The sequence below is a fragment of the Microcebus murinus genome, chromosome 20, assembly GCF_040939455.1.
Source record: "Microcebus murinus isolate Inina chromosome 20, M.murinus_Inina_mat1.0, whole genome shotgun sequence".
In the NCBI taxonomy this organism is placed as follows: Eukaryota; Metazoa; Chordata; class Mammalia; order Primates; family Cheirogaleidae; genus Microcebus; species Microcebus murinus.
In genome coordinates this window covers 16,639,153-16,662,316 of record NC_134123.1, presented here as the reverse complement: position 1 = coordinate 16,662,316, position 23,164 = coordinate 16,639,153, and the positions used below count along the sequence as shown (strand labels likewise).

Below are 23,164 nucleotides of genomic sequence, written 5' to 3'. Positions count from 1 at the left end.
GTGCAGAAGTCCCTGTTTGGAAAAGGTCTAGTGAGGATTAGGTAGTCTGACATAGGGTAGGAGATATCAACATAGTGCCTTTAAATCTCTGAACCAGTGATGGGTTAAAGAAGAGTCATCAAGTGATTTTTACAAATTGCCCCACACTCAAGATTTCCTACCATGGAATTAACTATGTGGTCTGAAATGGCATGTTAAAACACAGAAATAGCACTATTGATGGGTCCTGCCTGCAATGGAAACAGAACAAATTAAGGTTGGCAGGGGAAACATTCCTTTTCTAGAGCCATCAGCATCTGCTCAATCAGATGACCTAATAAAAACACACACAGATGCATTTTATGGCCTGGGGGTGTTTTCTGGGGAGTGGATTAGAGGCAGCAAATGAAGGCCAGATAGTCAACTTAATGCCTGGGCTGGCCCTGGGTGGCACGTCTGGCCAAGAAAAGCTCAATAACTAAATAGAAAAGGGAACAGATGAGTCCCATTATTGGCAAAAGGGAAATGTACAGGGGGCAGCAATGGGGTTGGCTGAGTTGGGTAATACACAGTTCAGTGAATTCTTTCTATGCACTCTATCATGCTAAGATTCAGTAGGGTAACTCTAGGTTGGGTGACAGAGTCCAAAACCCCGCCCCATTGCTAAATTAATTTCCAATATTTTCTTGACAAATGGCTAAGTCCGTGCTTGACTGTATATATCAATATTGAATTTTAAATTCTGTAACTGTTCATTGAGTATCTACTATGAGTCAGGCCTGACGTAGGAGGAGGGGATATAATTCAGGACATTTCCAAGTCCCTAAGTAGATTATAATGATGGAGAAAGATAAAAAACGAAACACAAACAAATAAAAACAGCCAATCCCCAGCCAAATAAACAATTAATATAATTTCAAAGAATTCTAAATAAGGTGAAAGAAATGATGTCTGAAATAAAGAATTGAAAGGACTGTCTGAAGTGTCATTTGACTTTAGACTAAAGGATGATAAGATAGCAGAGATACTTTTGGAAGAATCTATTGTAATGATGTGTACTTCTATTCATGAAACAATGTTTTTTTTTATGAAATGTTTTTCAGTTCAACAAGCCTTGCATTAAGTGAGTGTATCTAATGGGTCAGATGCTATGCTAGGTAACAGAAACGCAGTCCTTCTCTTTTAAGGGATTGCAATCTAGTCTTGAAAAAGGAAAAAAAAGACAACAAATATCATACATTATAATTTAGCCCAAATTAGAATTTTCTATCAAATACAGATGTGACACAGTTGATAGTGGTATTCATTTCTGCCTTGGGAATATAATAGAAAACATGATAGGCAATCAATATGCTGCAGAAAGGAGAAAAAGAAAGAGAGAGGGTGGGTACAACTCAGCATCTGCAAAATAATGCATGGTTGGGACAGTAAAGAATTTCGGGACAACTGCAAGTGGTGCAGACAATTAGGCACAAAATGGGAGAGGTAGAGAAGAGAAACATTTGGCTAGAGAGAAAAGTCAGAAGTCATATATCAAGATGAAATACAAGAGGCTTGAAATCTATTTTATGAGTTATGAGAGGACCTTGAAAAGTTTAAAACAGGAGAGTGAAATAATAGTAATAATAATAACAATAGAGAGAAGAAGAGCAGGATAAGAAGGTAGAAAGGGAAGAAATAACAGTTTTTGAGCACCTAGCATATGGCAGGTCTTGTCATAAGAACTTCACTGTAGTAACAAAATTCTTACAAAAACCATCTGAGGAAACTGAGGCAGAGAGGTTTAAAAATATATGTCTATGATCACATAGTTTAGCAGAGTCAAGTTTATACCAGGTAGTCCAGAGTTTGCATCCCATATGATGTTGCCACTATACTCTCATGCCCCTGTTCATTATAGGTTCAGGAGTCACCTTGAGGTCCATGTATATTCATTGTATGTTTAAGATTCACATTAAAGACTATGTTGAGGATTGGGTCATGGGGACATTGTAATAGTACAGGTATAAACAACGGTAAGAGTCCAGAATCTATGTTTCTTCTATGCATGCATTCTAGTGTATTCAATTACATTATACACTATGCTTTCTGCAGGCTTAGGATGTTACAAAAACATTCCTTCCTGGATTTTCTCTAGGACATCCATTCCCAGTTCCAACAACTGCTTCTCATATGGTATCTGGGAGTATGTAGATTCACTATTGCAGTCATTGGTACTCCAAATGATCCAATTTCATCCTTGCTGATGCCTAGGATGTTGCCCAATGTTTGAAAAAATTGTTTTTTCCATGTATAAGATCAATCACTTCTAGTGGTAGTATAGAGTGTAGGTTGTCTATTTAGTCTTCCTTGTGGTAATCTGTGAAGTGTTTACAAGTGGAAAATCGTCTGTAGGTCTTTCTTCAATATCAATTAAGGAATTTCCAAGAGATATCAATTCTTTCAAGATATTCTGATTGTCCTTTTCTTGATTAACCTCACAGAAAACACTTTTGGTCTCATGAAAACATATGGCAGATGTTCAAGATATACACATTATCTCTACCTGGTTGCATCTATGTTTGATATATTACTGGGTTTTTTAATTTTCTTTGTTTGTTTGTTTTTTTGTCTGATTCAAATGTTAGGAATACAACTCAGGATTGGTGTAAGAATGTTTATTGGAACATTATAGAAGAGCTCACATCTCCACTCTGAATATATTAATAGTTCTTTTTCATCAACTCACTTCAAAGATTCTTGCATTGTATAATGAAGTTCCTCATTTTACAGACTGATTTGAAATTTCTAGATATACAGTAAAAACTACATAATAAGGGGGTAAAGAACTATAATCAGGTACTCAGGCCTGTCTCCATCCCTCTTTTTTCTCCTTATTTATGTTTCTGTTTAGCTCATCTTCTACTGCAGAAAGGCTCCCTCTCTGTGATGAAGATGTCTGCTAACATCCATACATCTAATCATTTTAGTATGCAATCCAAAAGGCAATAATTCCATTTCACTTTTAAATAGAAAGGAAAGGCAAGAAAAAAAAAGTCTAATTGTTTTGTGTTGGGTTCTGTAATTCACACACTTTGGATGAGGTGCACTAATTGACAAAGAGGACACCATCAATGAGAGGTGTGCAGTTATTAAAATAATAGTAGTGAGAAAACGTTTCCTGTGGTGGGTGGGGAAAAGGAGGGAAAGAAGGAGGGAAGTAAGGAGGGAGGGAGGGAGGAAAAAAGAAGAAAAGAAGGAAGGAAAGAATATATCCAAATTTATTCACACATTCTACTGCTGATGGACATTTTGGTCCTTAGTTTTTTATTACAGAAAACAATGGTATGAGTGTTTCTGTACCTATATTATTGTATAAGTGCAAATGTTTTTCTAAGGTCATTGTTAGGAATGATGGGTCAAAGATTAAGCATCTTCAGTGTTACTAAATCACCGAAAGTACTTTTCCAAAATGGATGTAAGTGGTCCATTTGGAAATGGATCAACAGCAAAGGGAAGGAAGAAGGGAAGGAAGGAAGGAGGAAGTGAAGGATATAGAAGAAAAACAGTTGCTCCTACTCATATCCTTGTTCTCCTTCTTTCTCCTTCACTGTTTTTCTTCTTTCTCCTTCACTTCCTCCTTCCTTCCTTCCCTTCTTCCTTCCCTTTGTTGTTGATCCATTTCCAAATGGATCACTTACATCCATTTTGGAAAAGTATTTTCGATGATTTAGTAACACCGAAGATGCTTAATCTTTGACCCATCATTCCTAACAATGATCTTAGAAAAGCATTTGCACTTATACAATAATATAGGTACAGAAACACTCATACCATTGTTTTCTGTAATAAAAAACTAAGGACCAAAATGTCCATCAGCAGTAGAATGTGTGAATAAATTTGGATGTATTCACATAAATTTGAAATAATGATATAGCATTGAAAATGAATAAATTTAGCTACCTGTTCTAAAATAATCTCATTTACATTACATTGGCAAAAGAAAGGAGGCATAAAAATAAACGTATTAAGATTCCACTGATACAAAGTTCAACAAAGGTAAAACTATACCATAATGTTTAGATCAATATATAGTATATCATTTATAGATAATATAGTATATGTTTATTGATGGTAAAACTAGAAAGAAAAAATAAAGAAATGATTATCACAAAATTCATGACAGAATTTACTTTTATTGGAAAATGATGAGGCTACTATTAGATAAGGCTATATGGAGATTCCAAATAACCAATTTATTAACTTAGATAATAGCTACATGAAGTTTCTCATTATAATTATTTGTTAAACAACAGGTATGTTGATTAACTTTTTGGTATATGTCTTATATTTTTCACTAAAGAAGAAGGGAAAACAATTTTAACTGCACCATCTCTTGAGTATCAGAATTTGAGGGAGAGATGTTTATGATTCTTGCTTCATGGAATGCAAATTAGGTGACGTTGAGCAAGGTGTTTCCTTTCTTTACTCATAATTTTCCCCATCATATAAATAGTAAAATAATGATGATGATGCAAATAGCAGTAATAATGGCAACTAAAAGAAACAATGTTAGCAAGATTAATGACATTCACGAAGTTCTGAGATCAAATATATAACTATGCATAGAAAAATACCTAACCATTTAGTAGGCATATAGTAAGTATTTAATGGAATGTAATTTTTTTTAATTTTCTTTATGGTAATTATAATAGAAAAAAGATTCAATGAGAAGCATATTGCTTCTGTCCTACTCTTTAACAACACTAGGCCCTTATCTTTGAGTTCTTTTAATTAAAATATAAAAAGAATCAAATTCATTATTTTTGTGGGCATCAATAACATTTTAGGACCTGTGTTCATTGATAACGGTCAGATACAGAAAACAAACCCTGCTATTTAGTAGGTTTCCCAAATAGACTGCATTTCTTCCTCATTACCCACACACTTCCTGTCCTAGGACTCATAGAAAATATCAGCATCAGTACCTTTGTGCAATATTACCCCATGGACCCATGGTTTTGCAAAATGTTCAAAATTAAAATATTTTGCCCACAATTGATTAAGCCCACCTCTCTTTCTGTTCTGACTTGTACTGCATCATGCTTTATCTCATGGCAGGTGGTATTAGAGTGTCTCTTACCATCCAGCTAAGGGGAAATTGAATTGAGAATATATTTAATTTATATTTAAATAGAATATAGTTATGTGATTTACCATCTTGTCTGAATATAATTAGGTTAGTTTGGGCTTTTTATTGTAGGAATAGCTTCCAGGAATACTTCTCGCATAAACTTTGCTGACTCGCCTGACATTATAGCACAAAGGTGCAGGGACCAATGCCATTTCCTAATATGCATGTATCTTCTGAGTCCTAGCACTCAAAGTATGTGTGCACTGGGGGAGAGGGAAAATTGGAAATACCTGGAGCCAGAAGCTAGTCTATGATATATTAAATTATTCAAACATCATAATGCAAAATAGTAAGTATAAAATCCAATTATAAAAAGTGGGCAAAAGACATGAAGAGAAGCTTTTCAAAAGAATATAGACAAATGGCTAACAACCATATGAAAAAAAGCTTAACATCACTAATCATCAAGGAAATGCAAATTAAAATCACAATGAGATACTACCTTACTCCTTTCAGAATGGCCACTACTAAAAAGTCAAAACAACAAAGGCTGGCATGGATGCAGAGAGAATGGAACCCTTATTTACTGTTGGTGAGATTGCAAATTAGGATAACATCTCTTGAAAACAGTATACAGATTCTGCAAATATAAATGTAGATTTACCATTTGACCCAGCAATTCCACTACTGGGTATCTACCCAAAGGAAAAGAAGTCTTTTTTATCAAAAAGTCATCTCCACTTGAATGTTTATTGCAACACAATTCACAATTGCAAAGATGTGGAATCAATATAAGTGCCCATCAGTTCATGAGTGGATAAATAATATATATGGTTTATATAGGCACACGTACCATGGGGTACTACTCAGCCATGAAAAGGAATAAAATAATGTCTTTTGCAGTAAATTTGATGGAACTAGAGATCATTATCTTAAGTGAATTATCTCAGAAATGGAAAAAACAAGCATCACATGTTCTCACTAATAAGTGGGAGCAAAACAGGGGGTATATATTTGCATGAACAGATGTAAAGGATGTTGGAAACCAAGAAGGGGTGAGAGGTGAAAACGTAACTATTGGGTACATTGAACATTATTCTGGTGATGGGCACAGGAAAAAATCTTATTTAAGCATTATAAAATGTGCCCATGTAACAAAAACATTTGTACCCCTTTAATATTTTGAAAAAATAATTGTTACAATAAAAAATAAAATTCAGTTCTCATCAAAGGCTGGTTAAATAGATCCTCTCTCCTATAATGAATATACCAATTATTCAGCATTTAAAATAATATATAGAATGATAAAGAGAGATGGATAGATAACTTGATATAAATCACACATGGGATGCAATTTATTAGAACTTATGAATTTATGAAGGAAAACTTCCATACTGTTTTCCATAGAGGATATACTAATTTGCAGTCCCTCCAACAGTGTATGAGCACACCTTTCTCTCCTGTGTCCACGCTGGCATCTATTATTTTTGGACTTTTTTATAAAAGCCATTCTAACAGGGGTAAGGTGATATCTCATTGTGGTTTTTATTGCATTTCCTTGATGATTAGAAATGTTGAGCATTTTTTCATAAGTTTGTAGTCCATTAGTCTTCTTTTATAAAGTTTCTGTTTATGTCTTTTGCCCACTTTTGGATGAGGTAGTTTGATTTTCTTCTTGCTGATTATTTTTTTCTTTTTGAGTTCTTTGTAGATTTGGTTATTAGCCATTTGTAGGATGTATACCTTGTGAATATTTTCTCTCATTCTATAAGTTGTCTATTTTGTCTATTTTCTCTGTTGATTGTTTCTTTGGCTTAGCAGAGGCTTTTTAATTCAATCAAGTCCCATTTATTTATTTTTGTTGTTGCTGTGATTGCCACTGATGTCTTCTTCATAAATTATTTGCTTAGCCTGATATCTAGAAGAGTTTTTCCAATATTTTATTCTGGTGTTCTTATAGTTTCATGCTTTACATTTAAGTCTTTTATCCATTTTGAATTAATTTTTGTGAGTGGTGGGAGAGATGGGTCCTGTTTCATTTTTCTATAGGTGGCTATCCAATTTTCCCAGCACCATTTACTGAATAGGGATTCTTTTCCCAAGTATACATTGTTGTCTGCTTTGTCAAATATCAATTGGCTATATGCAGATGGTTTTATGTCAGTTTTCTGTTCTGTTGTATTGATCTATGTCTCTATTTTAGGACAATATCATGCTGTTTTGGTTACTATAGCTAAAAATCAATGTACACAAATTAGTAGCATTCCCATGCACTGGTAATAGTCAAGCTGAGAGTCAAATCCAAGACTCAATCAAAGACCATTCACAATAGCTACAAAGAAAATAAACTACAAAGGAATATACTTAACCAAAGAGGTGAAAGGTCTCTACAGAGAGAAGTATAAAACACTTGAGGAAAGAAATTACACATGATGCAAACAAATGGAAAAACATATCTTACTCCTGAATTGGCAGAATCAACATTGTTAAAATGTCCACACTACCCAAAGTGACTTACAGAGTCAATGCAATCCCCATCAAAATACCAAAGTCATATTTTACAGATCTAGAAAAAGTAATTTTATGTTCTGTTTGAAACCAGATAAGAGCCCAAATAGACAAAACAATCTTAAGTAAAAGAAACAAATCTGGAGTCTGTATTGTAATCTCTTTAAAAAGTTAAACAGAGAGTTAGCATATGGCCTAGCAATTCCACTCCTAGGTATATAATCAAGAAAAATAAAAACATATGTGTACACATAAACATGTATGTGGATACTAATGACAGCATTATGCATAACAGCCCAAATCTGGAAGCAACCCCAATATTTATTAGTTGATGAATGGATAAATAAATTGTGGTATAATCATACAATGGGATATTACTTAGGAGAAGAGGAGTGAAATACTGACACATGCTACATTATGGAAAAATCCTGAAAGCATTATGCTAAATGAAAGCAGCTAGTGACAAAACACACATATTGTATGATTCCATTTATATGGAATCTCTAGAATAGGCAAATCCAAAATGGTTGCTTATGGAGGCAGGAGAAATGGGGAGATATGAGAAGTCACTGCTAATAGGTACTGGGTTTCTTTGTGGAGTACTGAAGATGTTATAAAATTGATTATAAGGATGGTTGCATAACTTTGTGAATCTTTAAAAAATTATTGAATTGTATACTTTAAATGGGTATGGTATATGAATTATCTTACTAAGCCATCAAAAATATGTTTTGTATAATGAGGTGATGAAAAAGTACACAGACAAAATAGTAGGTAAAATTATAGAGGCTTATCAGTTATTTAATTCATATATCATACTATTTCATGGATTCAGTGATGTCAATGATATTTGTCAGTACATTAGCCTAAAGTATGTAACGACTTTTTTTCTCATTATATCCACTCCCTTACCTAATTTTTATTTTGCAATTTGAAGAGAGACTCAAGTGGCACAAACTTCAGATTGTACAAACTTGCCCCATTCCTTCTGGAAGGTTTCTGAAGACTCTCATTTGAGCTGGGTATTCAAGAGAGGTAATATATATATATATATATATATATATATATATATATATATATACACATATATTTAAGTTATGGAGCCAGGAAAATAATTACTAGGGACTTGTATGCTGAACAATTCCCAGATATCTCACAGGTCCAGAAAACAATTTAGTTATGCAATAGTTACATTAAAGAAACCTCATTGAACTTCCAGAATGCATAGTAGAGCCCCTTGGAAGGGTAATTCCTAAAGTCTAGAGAAAAGTTAGACCTAGAGTAAAGGCTAGTTTATACACCATTTTAAAAAAAGTTTAAAAGCTAATGTCAAAAGGATTGAGCTGATTTGCATATAAATTGTCTTCCAGAACTGTTCATTGTCTTCCAGAACTAAATAAAAACTCTTTACAGAAAAACAACACAATCCAGCATTTATAAACATAATACAATACCCAGGCAAACTAATTTTTTTCAAACCAGAACCTGAGAGTAATTTTTACCAAAAGACTTACATTTTTAAAAATTATTATGGGAAGTGCTTTAGAATATGGAAAGATAAGCCAGATGGCGTCCTAAAACTAAATATAGGGATAAAGAGCACTGGAAATGGTGAATGATTAGGTAAATATGAGAGTTTACCAAAACATTATAAGACATCTGAAGGAGCAGGACCATGTGACCAATAACCAGGAGGAAAAAAAAATCAGCTGATGGAAACAGGCACAGAAATGACAGGCATATTATAACTAGAAGATAAGGATTTAAAAAGTTATCATGAATGTACCCTATCATTAAATGTAAAACATAAATATAAAGAGGGAACAAATGGAAGGTATAAAGTAAATAGAAACTTTTAGAAATGAAAAAATATAAAAAGTCAGATGAGAAATTCTTTAAATGGATTAAACAGCAGGTTAGATGCTACAGAAGAAACTGTCACTTAATGTGAACAAATAGTAGTAGAAGAAAACTAAACTAAGTCAAGGAAAGAAATAAATGGAAAAAATAAATAGATTATTGATGACCATGGCGACCATAGTAAGTGGTTTAACATATGTATACGTTTGAAGTACGAGGCCAGAAAGGAAATGAAGAGATAGGGATGAAAAGTTTTCCAATTATAATTAAAACTAAAATATCACAGATCTGAGAAGCTCAGGAAAACCTATGAAGAATAAAATCACAAAAGACTGCAGAAAGGCATATTATATTCAGATTTATGAAAATCAAAGGTTAAGATAAAATCTTATAGGAATCCAGAGAGAAAAAAACAGTATAGAACAACAAAGAAAAATTACAATCCTCTCAAAAACAACATGATAAGGAATGGATGTATTTAAAATACTGGAATAAAAGGAAAGTGATGCTAGGATTTTACATCTCATTAAAATTTCTTTTAAAATAGAAGACAAGACAAATAATTTCTGAGACCAAGAAAAACCTGATAGAATTTTTTATCAACAGACTTTTGAAAAAGGCAAAGGGATGTCACCAGAATATTATAGAATATGGAAAAATAATCTAGAAAGTATATAGAAGCTGAAAATAATAATGAAGGGCACCAGAGATAGATGTGGATAAATATGAATATTGTTCTCATTGAGCATTTTCTTTAAAACATAATTTTAGCATACAATGTTGCAGAAATGTTTTTGAAAGTAACTTTTCAGCTTTAATTTATATGACATTTGTCCCCTTTAAAGTGTACAACACAGTGGTTTTTATATATTCACAAAATAATGCAACTATCATCACTATATGATTCCAAAACATTATGCTGAGATACAAAGATGCATAAGACATTGTTTCTATCAGAATAAAACTGAGAAAATCTATACAGTCAATCCTTGTCACCTTGGACACAGACCTACTTCGTAATTGTGAGCTATGTTTCTTTCTTAAAATGTAATCAAGCAATAAAGTAGCATTTCTAGAAAAAAATATAAATCTCTCTTTTAATAAAAACTAATAAAAATATATTAATATTATGAGGTTTACAACCTACTAAAAAGTAAAATGTATGACACAAATAGCACAGATGGGGTGGAATAGAAGTACATTGTAAGTTGCACCTTATATTGATTATATTTTTAGTCTATGTTATATTTTTGTAAGTTGCACATTATATGTTAAATGGTATACTGTTGTCTGAAAACAGACTGTGAGAAGTTAAAAATGTATGTTGTAAATTGTAGAGAAGGCACTTAAAATAAGACAAAAATAATAGCTAATTAACAATAAAAACTAAATGAAGTACAGATATACCCCATTAAACGATAATATGAAAGAGAAAAAAAAAAATTAGGAACAGAAGAGAAAACAGAAACAAAGAGAAGAATGGCAGATTGAAGTCCCCAAGATGACCTAGATTTTTCCTGTATTATCTTCTGAATTTTAAATTTTATTTAATCTCAGTTAATTTACATTTAAATAACCACAAATTGCTGGAGGTTATAATGCTGAACTACACATTACAAGAAAGAGCTTTTGCAATGTCATAATTAGATAATAAAGTAAAATCCAAATATATGTTGTCTGTAAGACATGAACTAAATATAAAGACACAGATACGTTAAAAGTAGCTAAGTTAAATGAAAAAGTACAGGAAAAAATAAACCATCAACCAGTAATCTTAGAAAAACCTCAGGTAGCTGTCAGAAAAAGTAGACCTCACCAGGGTTTGGGGGAGGGGGCGATACACATCTTAGGGTTGTGGCAAGCATTGTGTGTGTGGGGCGGGGGGAATACCTCTAACCCTTCCTAGGGAAAGGCAAAGATATACAATGTAACCCAAAGGTCAAAAAAAGAAAAGAAAAAAAACAAAAACAGAAACTTTTATCTGGTGGTGGACAGATGGGAGGGGGGAGGAGGGGAAGGTGTGAGATGCACACCACCTGGGGATAGGACACGCTTGATGTTTTGGTAAGGGGGGTGGGGATTGGGGGGGGAATGGCAGGGGCAATATATGTAACCCTAATAATATTTATACCCCTATAATATAATAAAATAAAAGGAAAAAAAAGTAGACTTCAGATAAAGGAATTAGATACTCACAACATATAAGGTATTAGGCATTATGTATAAAGAGGAATAATTCCTAATGATAAAAAGTCAATTCCATCAAGAAATCACAAAAATCCTCAAAGTGTATGAATATCATAAAAGAGCTTCAAAACATAGAAAACAAAAACTAACAGAATTGAAAGCAGAAATAAAAAAATACATAATTATCTTTTGATATTTTAACATTCCACTCAATAATTAACAGACTAAGTGGATGAAAAAAATCAGTAAAGATATACACACTTGAAAAATACTATCAACAAACTTGACCTAATTAACCTTTATAGGATAATTATGTCCAACTAGTAAAATATGTGCTATTTGCAAATACACCTGGAACCTTAATCATGCTGGGTCATATACGGGGCCAAAAAACTATCATTAAATACAAAATGACTTAAATAATACAGACTGCATTACCTGACCCCAAAATAAATAAATTGAAACCTATAAAAAACATGATATTAAAAAAAATCCCAAATACTTAAAAATTAAAAAAATAGATAAATGAAAATTTCAAATGGAACATTAGGAAAACGGTCAAATCAAATGAAAATAAATATACATGTCATCAAAATATGAGAGGCACAGCTTATGCAGTATATAGAAGGAAATTTATATCTTTAAGATTTTAAAGATATTTGATAAAAGAATAATTAGAAAAAAATATCAAGGACCTAAGTTCCATCCACCTACCATATGTATTCTAGCATGTCTAAGTATTTACCCCCTCCCCAAAATGAAAACATGTTTTTGCACTAATACTTGTATATGAATGTTTATAACATTCGTAATAGTAAAAAAGTAGAAACAACCCAAACATCCATCAGAGTGTTTATGATCAAATAAATTGAGATATATACATTCAATAGATCCCCACCAATAAGAGAAACCAAGCATTGATATATGCAGCAGCATGAATCTCCATACACACTATACTGAGCAAAAGAAGCTACTTTCAAAAGATCACTTCTGTATAATTCTATCCATATCACTGTCTTAATTAAAGTCATATGTTTAGGAATTAAAATATTATCTTGATTACCTGAGGCCAAGGTTTGTTCCCAGGGGGAACTGGAACTGCCTGCAAAGAGACATGAGAAAACATTTTAAGTTGTTGGGAATATTCTACATGTTGAATATGGTGGTGGTTATATTATGCATCTATTTGCCAAAATTCATTGGACTGTATACTTAGGATGTGTGAAATTTTTTACATGAAAATTATACCTCAATAGAATCATTTGAAAACTGTCCATAGAAAAGAGTAGGATTTCTGAAATTCAAAAATTCAAATTTGTTCTTATGCACATACCAGCTAGGTGGTGTGAAGAGTGTAAGTTACTTTCTCTGAAATCTTTACCTAATTTATAAACTGCAAATGATAATAATATTTACCTCTCCCTTTTAAGGTAGGAACAATTGGAATCATGCACAAGAAGGTGTTCTATGTAAACTGTTCCATCGATATGGCCATAGCACCTTCAGCCCTCCTGAGTCACAGCTAGGCCTTTTGTAATGTTTCTACCTACAAAGGCTTTGAAGTAATGATGCAGCTACCTATCCCAAACTCTATTTCCAAATCCCAGCATTTGCTTTGCACAGACCCCAGGTCTTGTCTGGCATTCCCTCTGTTGCGCAGACGTCAATGTGAAGGCCTGCATGTAGGAACCATCGCAGTTCATTTCAGTTACCAGCAGTTCACCGGCAAGACTGCTTAAACAGTCTTGAATCCACAGTGTCCATTAGCAATGACAGGTACCACCCCAAATGCCTCGGGCAATTCTTCGAAAAGGTCAGATATAAACACATTCATTTCTGTACATTCTAATTTCCCCTCCTCCTAGCACCCGGCCCAATTACTTCTGTTTTGTATGTCAGCATCTTCATCAGTACTGCGCAGCAGAAAGCACAATATACTTAGGTGACAATTTTTAGCTGGCGGCAGAGCTGATTAATGAGGCAAGGCTGAAATTAACTTTTCCTCATGTCACATAGATTTCCCAAGTCGTGTAAAATTCCCCTTGTTACGCTACCCATTAACATCTTCACCACCAATAACAAAGTTGAAATATAATGTACTTTTAACTGAAACGGGCATCCATCCATGTCCTATTAGCCCCGTAAATAAAATGTGACATGATTTGATATTAACACAGATAAATTTGCCCATTTAGAATGCTCTTTAGTCAATACAATATTTCCTGATTGTATGTCTAGTAAACAAATACACATGTAGGCATTTCGGGTTAAAAATAGTAATAGGTACATCTTGATGACAAAATGGAATACAGAGTAAGGCAGAAATCTTTGACAGGTAATTATTGTGAATGGCAGCAATGCCATATACATTTAAAAATAATCAACCATGTAACCAAAGGCAGAATGCCTTTCCCATTTAAAATTAATTTTCCAAAGGAACTCTGTACAGCATGCTGAAATTGTTTTCAGAGCTCAATAATAAAAATAGCAAGTGCTCCAATTCCTCTCTTTTGTCTGTTTATATTTAAGATGATCCATTTGGCCCATACCAGTGGATGGAGCTTAACAGCAAATGTAGCATATCATCATGTAATTATAAATAAATAAATTAGAAATCTGCTAATAGAAGATGTGTTTATAATAGAGTTAGTTGACCAAAAAAGGTCACATGTTTTAAAAGGGTAAAACCATAATTACTAATTTTATTTTTACTGTGTAAAGATAGTATTAGTTTTTTAGATATTACCCTAACTAGAAATTGTTAACATATGGTCAATTTATGTCCTAGAAGCAATTAGATACATCTAATGAGAAAGCTCTAGATTATTTGATCTCTAGTAATATAGAGACCAAATAGTATTGATTCATAAAGTTAAAATATTAAATAAGCTTTTATACATAAATCACCTAAGATAATACCTGGAATATTGTTAGTACTTAATATGTATTAGCTATTAATTATCATTATTATTGTTGTTAATATTCTGCCTTCTGAGGTCACAGTGTCAGGTATTCTAGTATGGTGTACAGAGTGAACAGTCATACAATTGGTTTTTGGTTTCAACACTGAGTAATTTTTGGCCTTGAGCAAATTGGCAGATCTCTCTGGATGCATGTTGTTTTACTTTTTAATGGAGTATATTAATGTACATAAAGGTCCTCTCCTACTCCTTCAGACTATAAATAAGTCAATGCCTGATGTACATCAAAATGTTCCCCATCACAAAAAAAAATATATTTGTGCTTCCGTTGCAACTTTAATGATCTTGTACAAAAGTGATAAGGTATTAACTAAATTCCAGACATTATAAAAGAATAATAGCGTTAATATATTGGGTTCAAGGTGAGCTCTCTCATCCTCTAAATCACATCTAGGTGCATTCCTGGTCTGCAGATGCCCATCCTCCATTACCTATTCTTGCCACGTGAAATTAAGCCTGATGGAAGCATAGCAAACACCAGTTACACACCAGGAAGTGCTAACCATGCATCCTATTTGGCAGATGTGTAAACTGAGGCCTATGGAAATTAAATGAATTGCCTGAGGACCAAGAATTTAGGAGTAAGTGGTATCATCATCCTTTCTCTTTGTAAATGCAAAGTCTCTTTTAAAAACTAAAACAAGGCTAAAAGAGGCTGAAACCTTTACACCCCTACCTTCTCTCTTCAAATCCTACCTTTTCAGGTTTTTTAAAATTGCTGTTGTCATTATTCTTAAACATATACGAAGAGTGAAAGAGAGAAAAAAGGAGAAAGAAAATGTGAAGGGAAACCTGGAAGAGAAGGAAAACAAAGCAAAAGAGTTCTGTCATCATTTGCTTGATTTCAGAGTAAATGCAAAATGGAACAACAGAAGGTAGAAACAGCAAATCAAGAAGGTGTGTTTGGAAACAAGCTCTAAAGTCAAAGAACAGAGCCCTGTCTATATTTTCTGGCAGGTCTCCTCTCCATGGGCCCTTCCCTTGCCCTGTCCACGCTGTCTCACACACCGCTTGACCTGATGCCCAGCCCAGCCCAGCCAATAAGACCACTCCCTGCATTGAGTCCATTCACACTTCAGAAGAGAATCAGACACACTAGGAGGGAAGCCTTGAGCCCTGGCTTGACCACTGGCTCGCAGTGACTCCACAACCAAGTTCTCCCCTTTTTGTAGGCTACAGACACTGTTGCGAAATGCAAGAGGTTGAACTTCATGATCAGTACAATCTCTTTTAACACTGACATAACAATGGTTTCGAAAATTTCTGACTGATTCCACTTGGTCTAATGTTTGTAAAGCATCTTTTGAAGTATATGTAATTTTTCATTCAGATCAGGAGTGGGGAACCTGCCTTAAAGCCACATGTGGCCTTCTAGATCCTTAAGTATGACCTTTTGACTAAATCCAAATTTTACAGAAAAGGCAGTAAATGACCCTGACCTCAGTCATTGCCTTTTTGCAGCAATCACTGTAGCTGGGTTTGTGCAATATATAAGTGTGTACAATTGGAGTGGTATGAATGGCACAAGCACAGTATTAGACGGACCCTCATCAATGGTAATTTTTCAAGCCAGTTCATATACTTTTTCAGTCTTGCTTATTTTTTGTATCAAGAGGAAAAATGAAATTTACCATTTCAGCATTCCTTAGGAATTTCAGATATTTTTATTTAAACACCTGCACAATGATACCTAATTGGTGTTTAGTAATTGGTAGGTGCTATTTGTTTACTGTTATCATTATAAATAAACTTTATCAGATACTATGGAAGATCTTATTAAGTATTTGATATTATGTAGCCTACAGTTTAGACATGTAGAGTAAAAGTTGTTGGACTGAACCCTTTGTAAGAATTGAGAAAAAGAAAGAAAAGGAATGAGAGAGAGAGAGATTCTTCTGGGGAAAGAGTAGGTAGAAGAGAAAAAAGAAAAAATATATACCACTGCAGTTTCTGAATGTTACATTTAAAGAATGTAATACTAAGGTTAAGCTTGACTACATCTTTTATTTCAAAATATGAAACTTATATCCATTTATTTCCTTCTTCAAGTCTCCTGCTTCTGTGTCCTTAAAAAATAATAATAATTGTCAAAAATCTAACTACCATCACCTTCTTCTCAGGTTGATGTTCAGCCAAATGTGATAGTCAGTGAGTTACAGTAGATAATTGCTCTTTGTGACCTTAAATATCTGAGATGTGTTTAAAGCTCTGGACCAACTGGAAGACTTCTATAAACTCTGAGAAAGCAAAAGGTAGAATGGAGAGAGGTACTCATGCCTCTTTAGGACTTTCTCTTCAGACTTTTCATGTTTTGTTTCATTACATTCTCAAAACTACTCAAAGAGTATTTATTACTTCTACATATTACACATGTTAACCCTAAGAGTCAGAGAGAGGGAATGGCCAAGCCAGGATTCTAATTCAGGTCTCCAGGATTCTGTTTTTCCTGTTGTCTCCACTCTACCAGAGCTTTCCAGTGAAAAGATACATAATATTATGAATAAGATAGCAAAATAACTTCTCTTGTGATGAGTTGGGAAAGACTGCCTGAAAAAGAATGCTGTGACCTTGGACTTCACCTTTCTTGCGACTATTACCTCCTCTCTCATACGGGAGTAAGCATTCTAGTCCCTAATGGGTTTTGTGAAATGAATACAAGCATATCGATATAACTGTGTTTCTAAAACTATAAAGAACTCTAAAAAACATGGGGAAATTTGCAGAAAGGAAATAACTTGGTGAGCAGGAATAGGTTTTGAGACTTCTGTAATACTAAGCACCTAGATCAATATTTCCATACTTTTGTTCCCTGGAACTCCATAATTTGACACCTGGAATAACAGGTGCTTCTGGGGAAAAATATCCCAAAACCAATTTAAGTTTTTCATAATATTTCTTATTTTTCCTTCCTTCTAACACATGTAATTCAGACTGACATCATATTAAAGGCTGTGCTCTGAAATCTTAAAATAAAAAAAGGAAACACTTTTTTCTTAATATTTTTATGAATAAATAAAAATAAGATTTTTATGACCAAAATATTGAATGAAAAACTCCTAGATTCTAATCTCAGCGCTACCACTTATTAGCTTCATATGTGCTCATCAGATAATTGCATAATCTTTCTGTGGGATAGTGTCAATTGTGAGGAATATTGTATACACAGGTACTTTATTCAGTGTCACATACACAGTAAGTATACAATAATAGTAGATATTCTTCTCCCCTCTTGCTACAAAATTCATGTGTTTGTTGTACCAGACAGATAATTGCCTTGGAGCAAAAGCACCGTCTGTTAGATGCACTTGGTTTGTGTGAACAGAGTTTGTGGCAAATCCTGGTTTTAGGAATGAAAAGAATTGGTAATCACTTTCTGTCACATTGGCAGACACTCATTCCATCCTTGGAAGCTACCAAGATAAAAAACAGCAAGTCAATAACTCCATGTCATTTCATAAAAAAATCCTTTTCAGTAGGGGGAAAAAAGTCTAAAGAAAAACAAAATCGCTTCTGTGTTTCACCACTCACGCACCAGGACAAGAGAAAGAGTTGAAATTCCTTCCCCCATCCCCACTGGCCCACCTCAAATCTCTCCCTGCCTCTCTTGTCTCACATTCACCGGCCCACCCACCTCCATTTCCCTGGGAGCTGTATTTGGAACTCCTTCATATTTATTTACTCAATAGCTTAGATTATCTCTTTTACTTATGCAGGGATTCATCAACATGAAAAGGAGTGAGGGATGATATTTCCCTTCTGGTAAACACTTCATTATTTGCCTTTGGTATTTGAAGACAACAAAACAAAACAAAGCCTATCCTTACAGAGTGTCTCCTCAGTAATTACTGCTGGTGTTGTCAGTTCCAGACTGCCCTCCTGCCTGTATGTGAAATATCTAGCCAAGACAGAAAGAGAAAAGGAGTTAGCCATTTTTACTCTTCCCAAACTAGGAAGACAGTCTGAAAATCAACTCAGCTGTTGTTGCTCTCTGGCAAGCTTCCAAGCCAAATGTGCGTCCCCTGTTTTTAGTGCTAATCCTCCAGAAATCAGGTTTGGACACAGGGGCCAAGGAGCCAGCAACAGAATCAAGGCAGTCATTTTGCCAAGACAACACCTGCCCTTCAAAATCCTTTTTTCTTTAATGAGAACATCCTGTACACTCTACAGCTGTCCTCACTGCCTTTGTCTGGCATTTCCCAGAAAGGATTTGTTTTTACATTTCTCTTCTTTGCTTCTACATTTGCTATGACACAATTTAACAAACACATACATGGGGTTTTTTTGTCCCCCCTCCTCAAATAAACAATATTAAATAAAGCATAGTTTCTCAGAACTAGCCCTTTTGTGTGATGTTGTTTTTGTATTGATTACACTGGTTCCACATGCAAAGAAAGAGAGAGTAGAAAGAATTTGTCTTTTAGTACTGATAGAATAAGTTGATATCTCTGCTGCCACTTGCTCACTATTTGTTTATGACCTTGAACAAATAGCACACGATGCTGTATCTTAGTGTCTCCCACTGGTACATGGGGGAAAATAACATACATCTTCATTTTAAGAGTAACAATATTTTAGGGATTTCTAATTCAAAAAATATGGCAAAGACTTATTTCTTCTTGCTCCTCCTTGCTGTGCATGACATAATTGCTGGAAATAATATGGGAAACAATAAAAGGAAAACTGTGAAAAGTTGGTGAGAAGATGAACAGGTTTGGGATTCCAGGACTGTGAGGATAGCCCAGCAACAGGGCTTCTTAAGTCCCCCCACCCAACAGAAGGCTTGCCCAAGACCTGCCATTTCCTGACTCTCAGACTAGCCACAGAATGGGGGCCAGGTAGGCTCCTCCCCACTCTGAGTGGAATATAATTCCTACAATAACATGAGGTGAAATTGTCACCAGCAAGGGGAATCTATCAGGAGCTCTGCTAATAATAAATGTGTAGAAAAATCACTCTTTTACCTGGTGGGGCCTGAGACTCCCCTTCCCCAGTGAGAAATGCTGAGAAAGAAGGGTGGAATCAGTGGAGGGGGCTCAATTTCAATGAGTAATTCCATTTGCAGGCTTCTTTGACCCACAGTCCTAAAACTTTCCTCTCTTCCCATGCCCCAGCCCTCCTACTTCAGTCTAGAGACACTGTTGGTGGAGCACGATGAAAGGAAGACACCCAGCCACAGCAAATGGCTAGACCTGGAAAACTCTGTCCAGTGGAACTGAAGTTTTTGGGTAGAAACAGCAAGAAAAATCCAACAGCAAAAATCTGACTGGCTTGGAGATGGTCTTTGACTCAGAGGGCCTGAGACTCCTTGTCTTTTCAGAGACAATAGGCAGCTGAGGAGAGGGGGATCCCATTATGCCCCCCTCCCAAGGGGAGATACTCAGCAGCCCAGGACAGAAAATACCCTTTGTCTCCACAGACTGCACCAACAGAAAGCAATAGGAGCTTCGCTGATATCAGTTAAATTAAGCAAAGCAAAATAACACCACAAAGTCTCTGAAAATGAAACTGCCACTGGAGCTACAGCTCACAAATACAGGTCAAGACTTGCATACTAAACCTAAACAGGGAGACGGCCTGGTAAAGTCAAATATCACAGAATGCCCCATAGTCTTTAAACATAACACACAAAACATCAAGGATACAATAGAAAATCCCCCATCCCAGCAAGCACCAAGAAAACCACTTAAATGGGAAAAGATAAACTGATGCTAATACCTATATGAATCAAATGTTGGAATTATCTGACAAAGATTTTAAAGCCACCATTATAAAAGCGTTTCAATAATCAATTGCACATTTTCTTGGAACAAATGAAAAAAATGGAACATGACAGAAAAGAAATAAAAGTTATAAAAAAGAAGGACCAAATAGAAATTATAGAACTGAAAAATACAATAACAATAAAATAATACAATAACAGACATTACAAGAAAATTCACTGAATGGGCTCAATAGTAGTGTGGAGATGACATGTGAAAACAACAGTGAACTTGAGGGCAGATCAATGCAATTTGCCCAATCTGAACAACACAGAGAAAACATACTGAGGGAAAAAAAAAAAAAAAAAAAAAATTGACCACAGCCTCAGAGGCCTATGGAACAACATCACAAAATCCAATATTCATATTCTGGAGTATGAAAAGGAGGAAAGAAGTGTGGCTGAAAAAGTATTTGATGAAATAATCACTGAAAACGTCCTAAATTTGGTGAAGACACCAACATACAGGTCCATGAAGCTGAGTAAATCCTCAATAGAATAAAATCAAAGAAATTTATACCAAGATACATAATAATTAAGTTTTTGAAAACTAAAGAAAAAGAAAAAATCTTGAAAGTAGCCAAAGAGAAAAAATGTATTACCTGTAGGAAACACCATTTTAAATGTCAGTGGATTTCTCATCTAAAATCTCAGTGGCCAGAATAAGTGGTACAACAATTTTTCAAGTGGCAAAGAAAAAATGTCAACTGCGAATTCTATTTCTGACAAAACTACATTCAGGAATAAATGGAACATGAAGAAAATCTCAGATTGGCACAATGAAGAGAATTTGTTGCTAGCAGACTTACCCTTATAGATTGGGTAAAATTCTTCAGATAGAAAGGAAGTAATAAAAGAAAGAATCTTGGAGCATTAGGATGGACAAAGAAACAATGGAATAACAGAAATAGGGATGTACACCCTAGATTATCCTTTTCCCCATGAGTTTTATAAATCATATTTGCTGATTTAAGCACAAATTATAACACTATTAGATACTCAAAACAAAGATATTTAAAAGTGGGGAAAGGAGAGCAGATAAGGAAGGAAAGATCAGACCAGATGAGATGAGGAAGAGAAGACGAGACCAGAGGAGACAAGACAAGGCAAAGGAGACCAGACAAAGAAAAGGAGACCAGACTGGACAAGGAAGAAGAGACCAGACCAGAAGAAAAGATGAGACTGGATGAGGAAGAGGAGACCAGACCACATGAAGAAGAGGAGACAAGACCAGAAGAGAGCAGACATGGAAGAGGAGATCAGACTGGATGAGGAAGAGGAGATGAGACTAGAAGAGGAGACCAGAATAGACAAGGAAGAGGAGACCAGATGGAAGAGGAGACGAGACCAGACAAGGAAGAGGAGGTGAGACTGGAAGAGAAAGAGAGTCTTAAGTTCTTAATGTGCAATACCTCATTCGGACCTCATGAACCATCCTATAAAATAGGTAATGTTCTGTACCTTGTTTGTAGATTAGGAAAGTAAGGCTTAGAGAAGTTATATAATCTGCCCAAGGTAACACCTTAACTCGTGAAACTGAAAATCAAAACCAGACCTGACTCCAGAGTCTCTGGTCTTAGCCATTATGCAAGTCATATATCTTCTTTCTGCCTAGATGGCTGTTCCCACAGCTTCCTCCAAAGGTGTTCTCAGGATGGCCCTGGGGCTGAGCCACAGCTGATGCCACTATGATGGTTCCACTGATAGATGAAGCAGAAGAAAAGAAAGAGGAAGGAGCTTGAGAAGGGGCCACAAGAAGAACAGGAGATGGTGATATTACTATTAATTTTATAATTATTAATATATAATCCTGTTCTCTCCATCTGGAATACCTCATCCCTGGGACACCTTTTTCCCATGCCCACTTCTCTGCCTAGGAACTTCTATTTGTTCTTTAAGAATTCAACTCAGATGTCACTTCCTCTGAGAAGCCTTCCCACATCCCATCTCCCCAAACCTCCAGCTCCCTAGAATCTCACAAAAATTCAGTCAGATTTCTATTATAGCCAAAGTTTTATTATAAAGTGTTAATTTTCATACCTCCTCCTTGTACTAAATTCAGAATTCCTTGAGGGGAAGGACTATGTCTAATCATTCCTTGTTTCCAAGTGCTTAGCTCAGCTCATTGTAGGTGCTCAGGGAAAGTGAGATTGAATGAATCAACATCACACCTCAAGGACCCTCTGTCTTACTAGGTACCGTGATTAGAGATGTAAAGTTAAAAAGATCAGGCCTTTGGCCCCTTAAAGCTCATATACAAATTGAGGATGTGTACCTATTTTTCAGTCTACATTATAGAAACCCAACACACATAAACTAGCTTAAAATGAAAAAAAGAATGTGGGCAGGGGCCAGAATTTATTTGTCCTAAGCAGGTTACTTCTGTTAATAGTTTCAGAAATAGCTGAATCTAAGATCCAAGGGTTTCCAACAATGTTATCGTCCGTATTAGATCTCTCTGTATAACCTGCTCTTGGGTGGCTTCATCCTCAGGAATTTTTTTTTCCTTGTGAAAGACTTTCACAGCTCCATGTTTATATTCAGTTGTAGCAAAAATAGAGCTTTTTATGCCAATGGTCCTAGCAAAAGTCCTAGGAGTAATTCTCAATGCATTTGAGTCACCTGCCACTCACTGAACCCATTAGAGTAACTCTGAATAGGCTATGTCACATGCCTACCTCTGGTTTTGGAAGTGAAGTTGACCCCATCCAAATCATGTGGGTTAAAGTGAGGGAAGCTTGTTCACCAGAGGAAATTCAAGTTGCTGTTACTAAAAGC

General features: G+C 35.0%; 1 long non-coding RNA gene across 1 annotated transcript in view; it reads right to left on the bottom strand.

Annotated features, from left to right (window-relative positions):
- The window catches only part of LOC105864830 (uncharacterized), a 526,685-nt gene that overhangs the window by 332,905 nt on the left and 170,616 nt on the right, over positions 1-23,164 (bottom strand). The window contains exon 2 of the long non-coding RNA XR_012913635.1: positions 12,711-12,749. This is a non-coding gene — a long non-coding RNA (uncharacterized LOC105864830). The remainder of the gene's footprint in view (positions 1-12,710; positions 12,750-23,164) is intronic.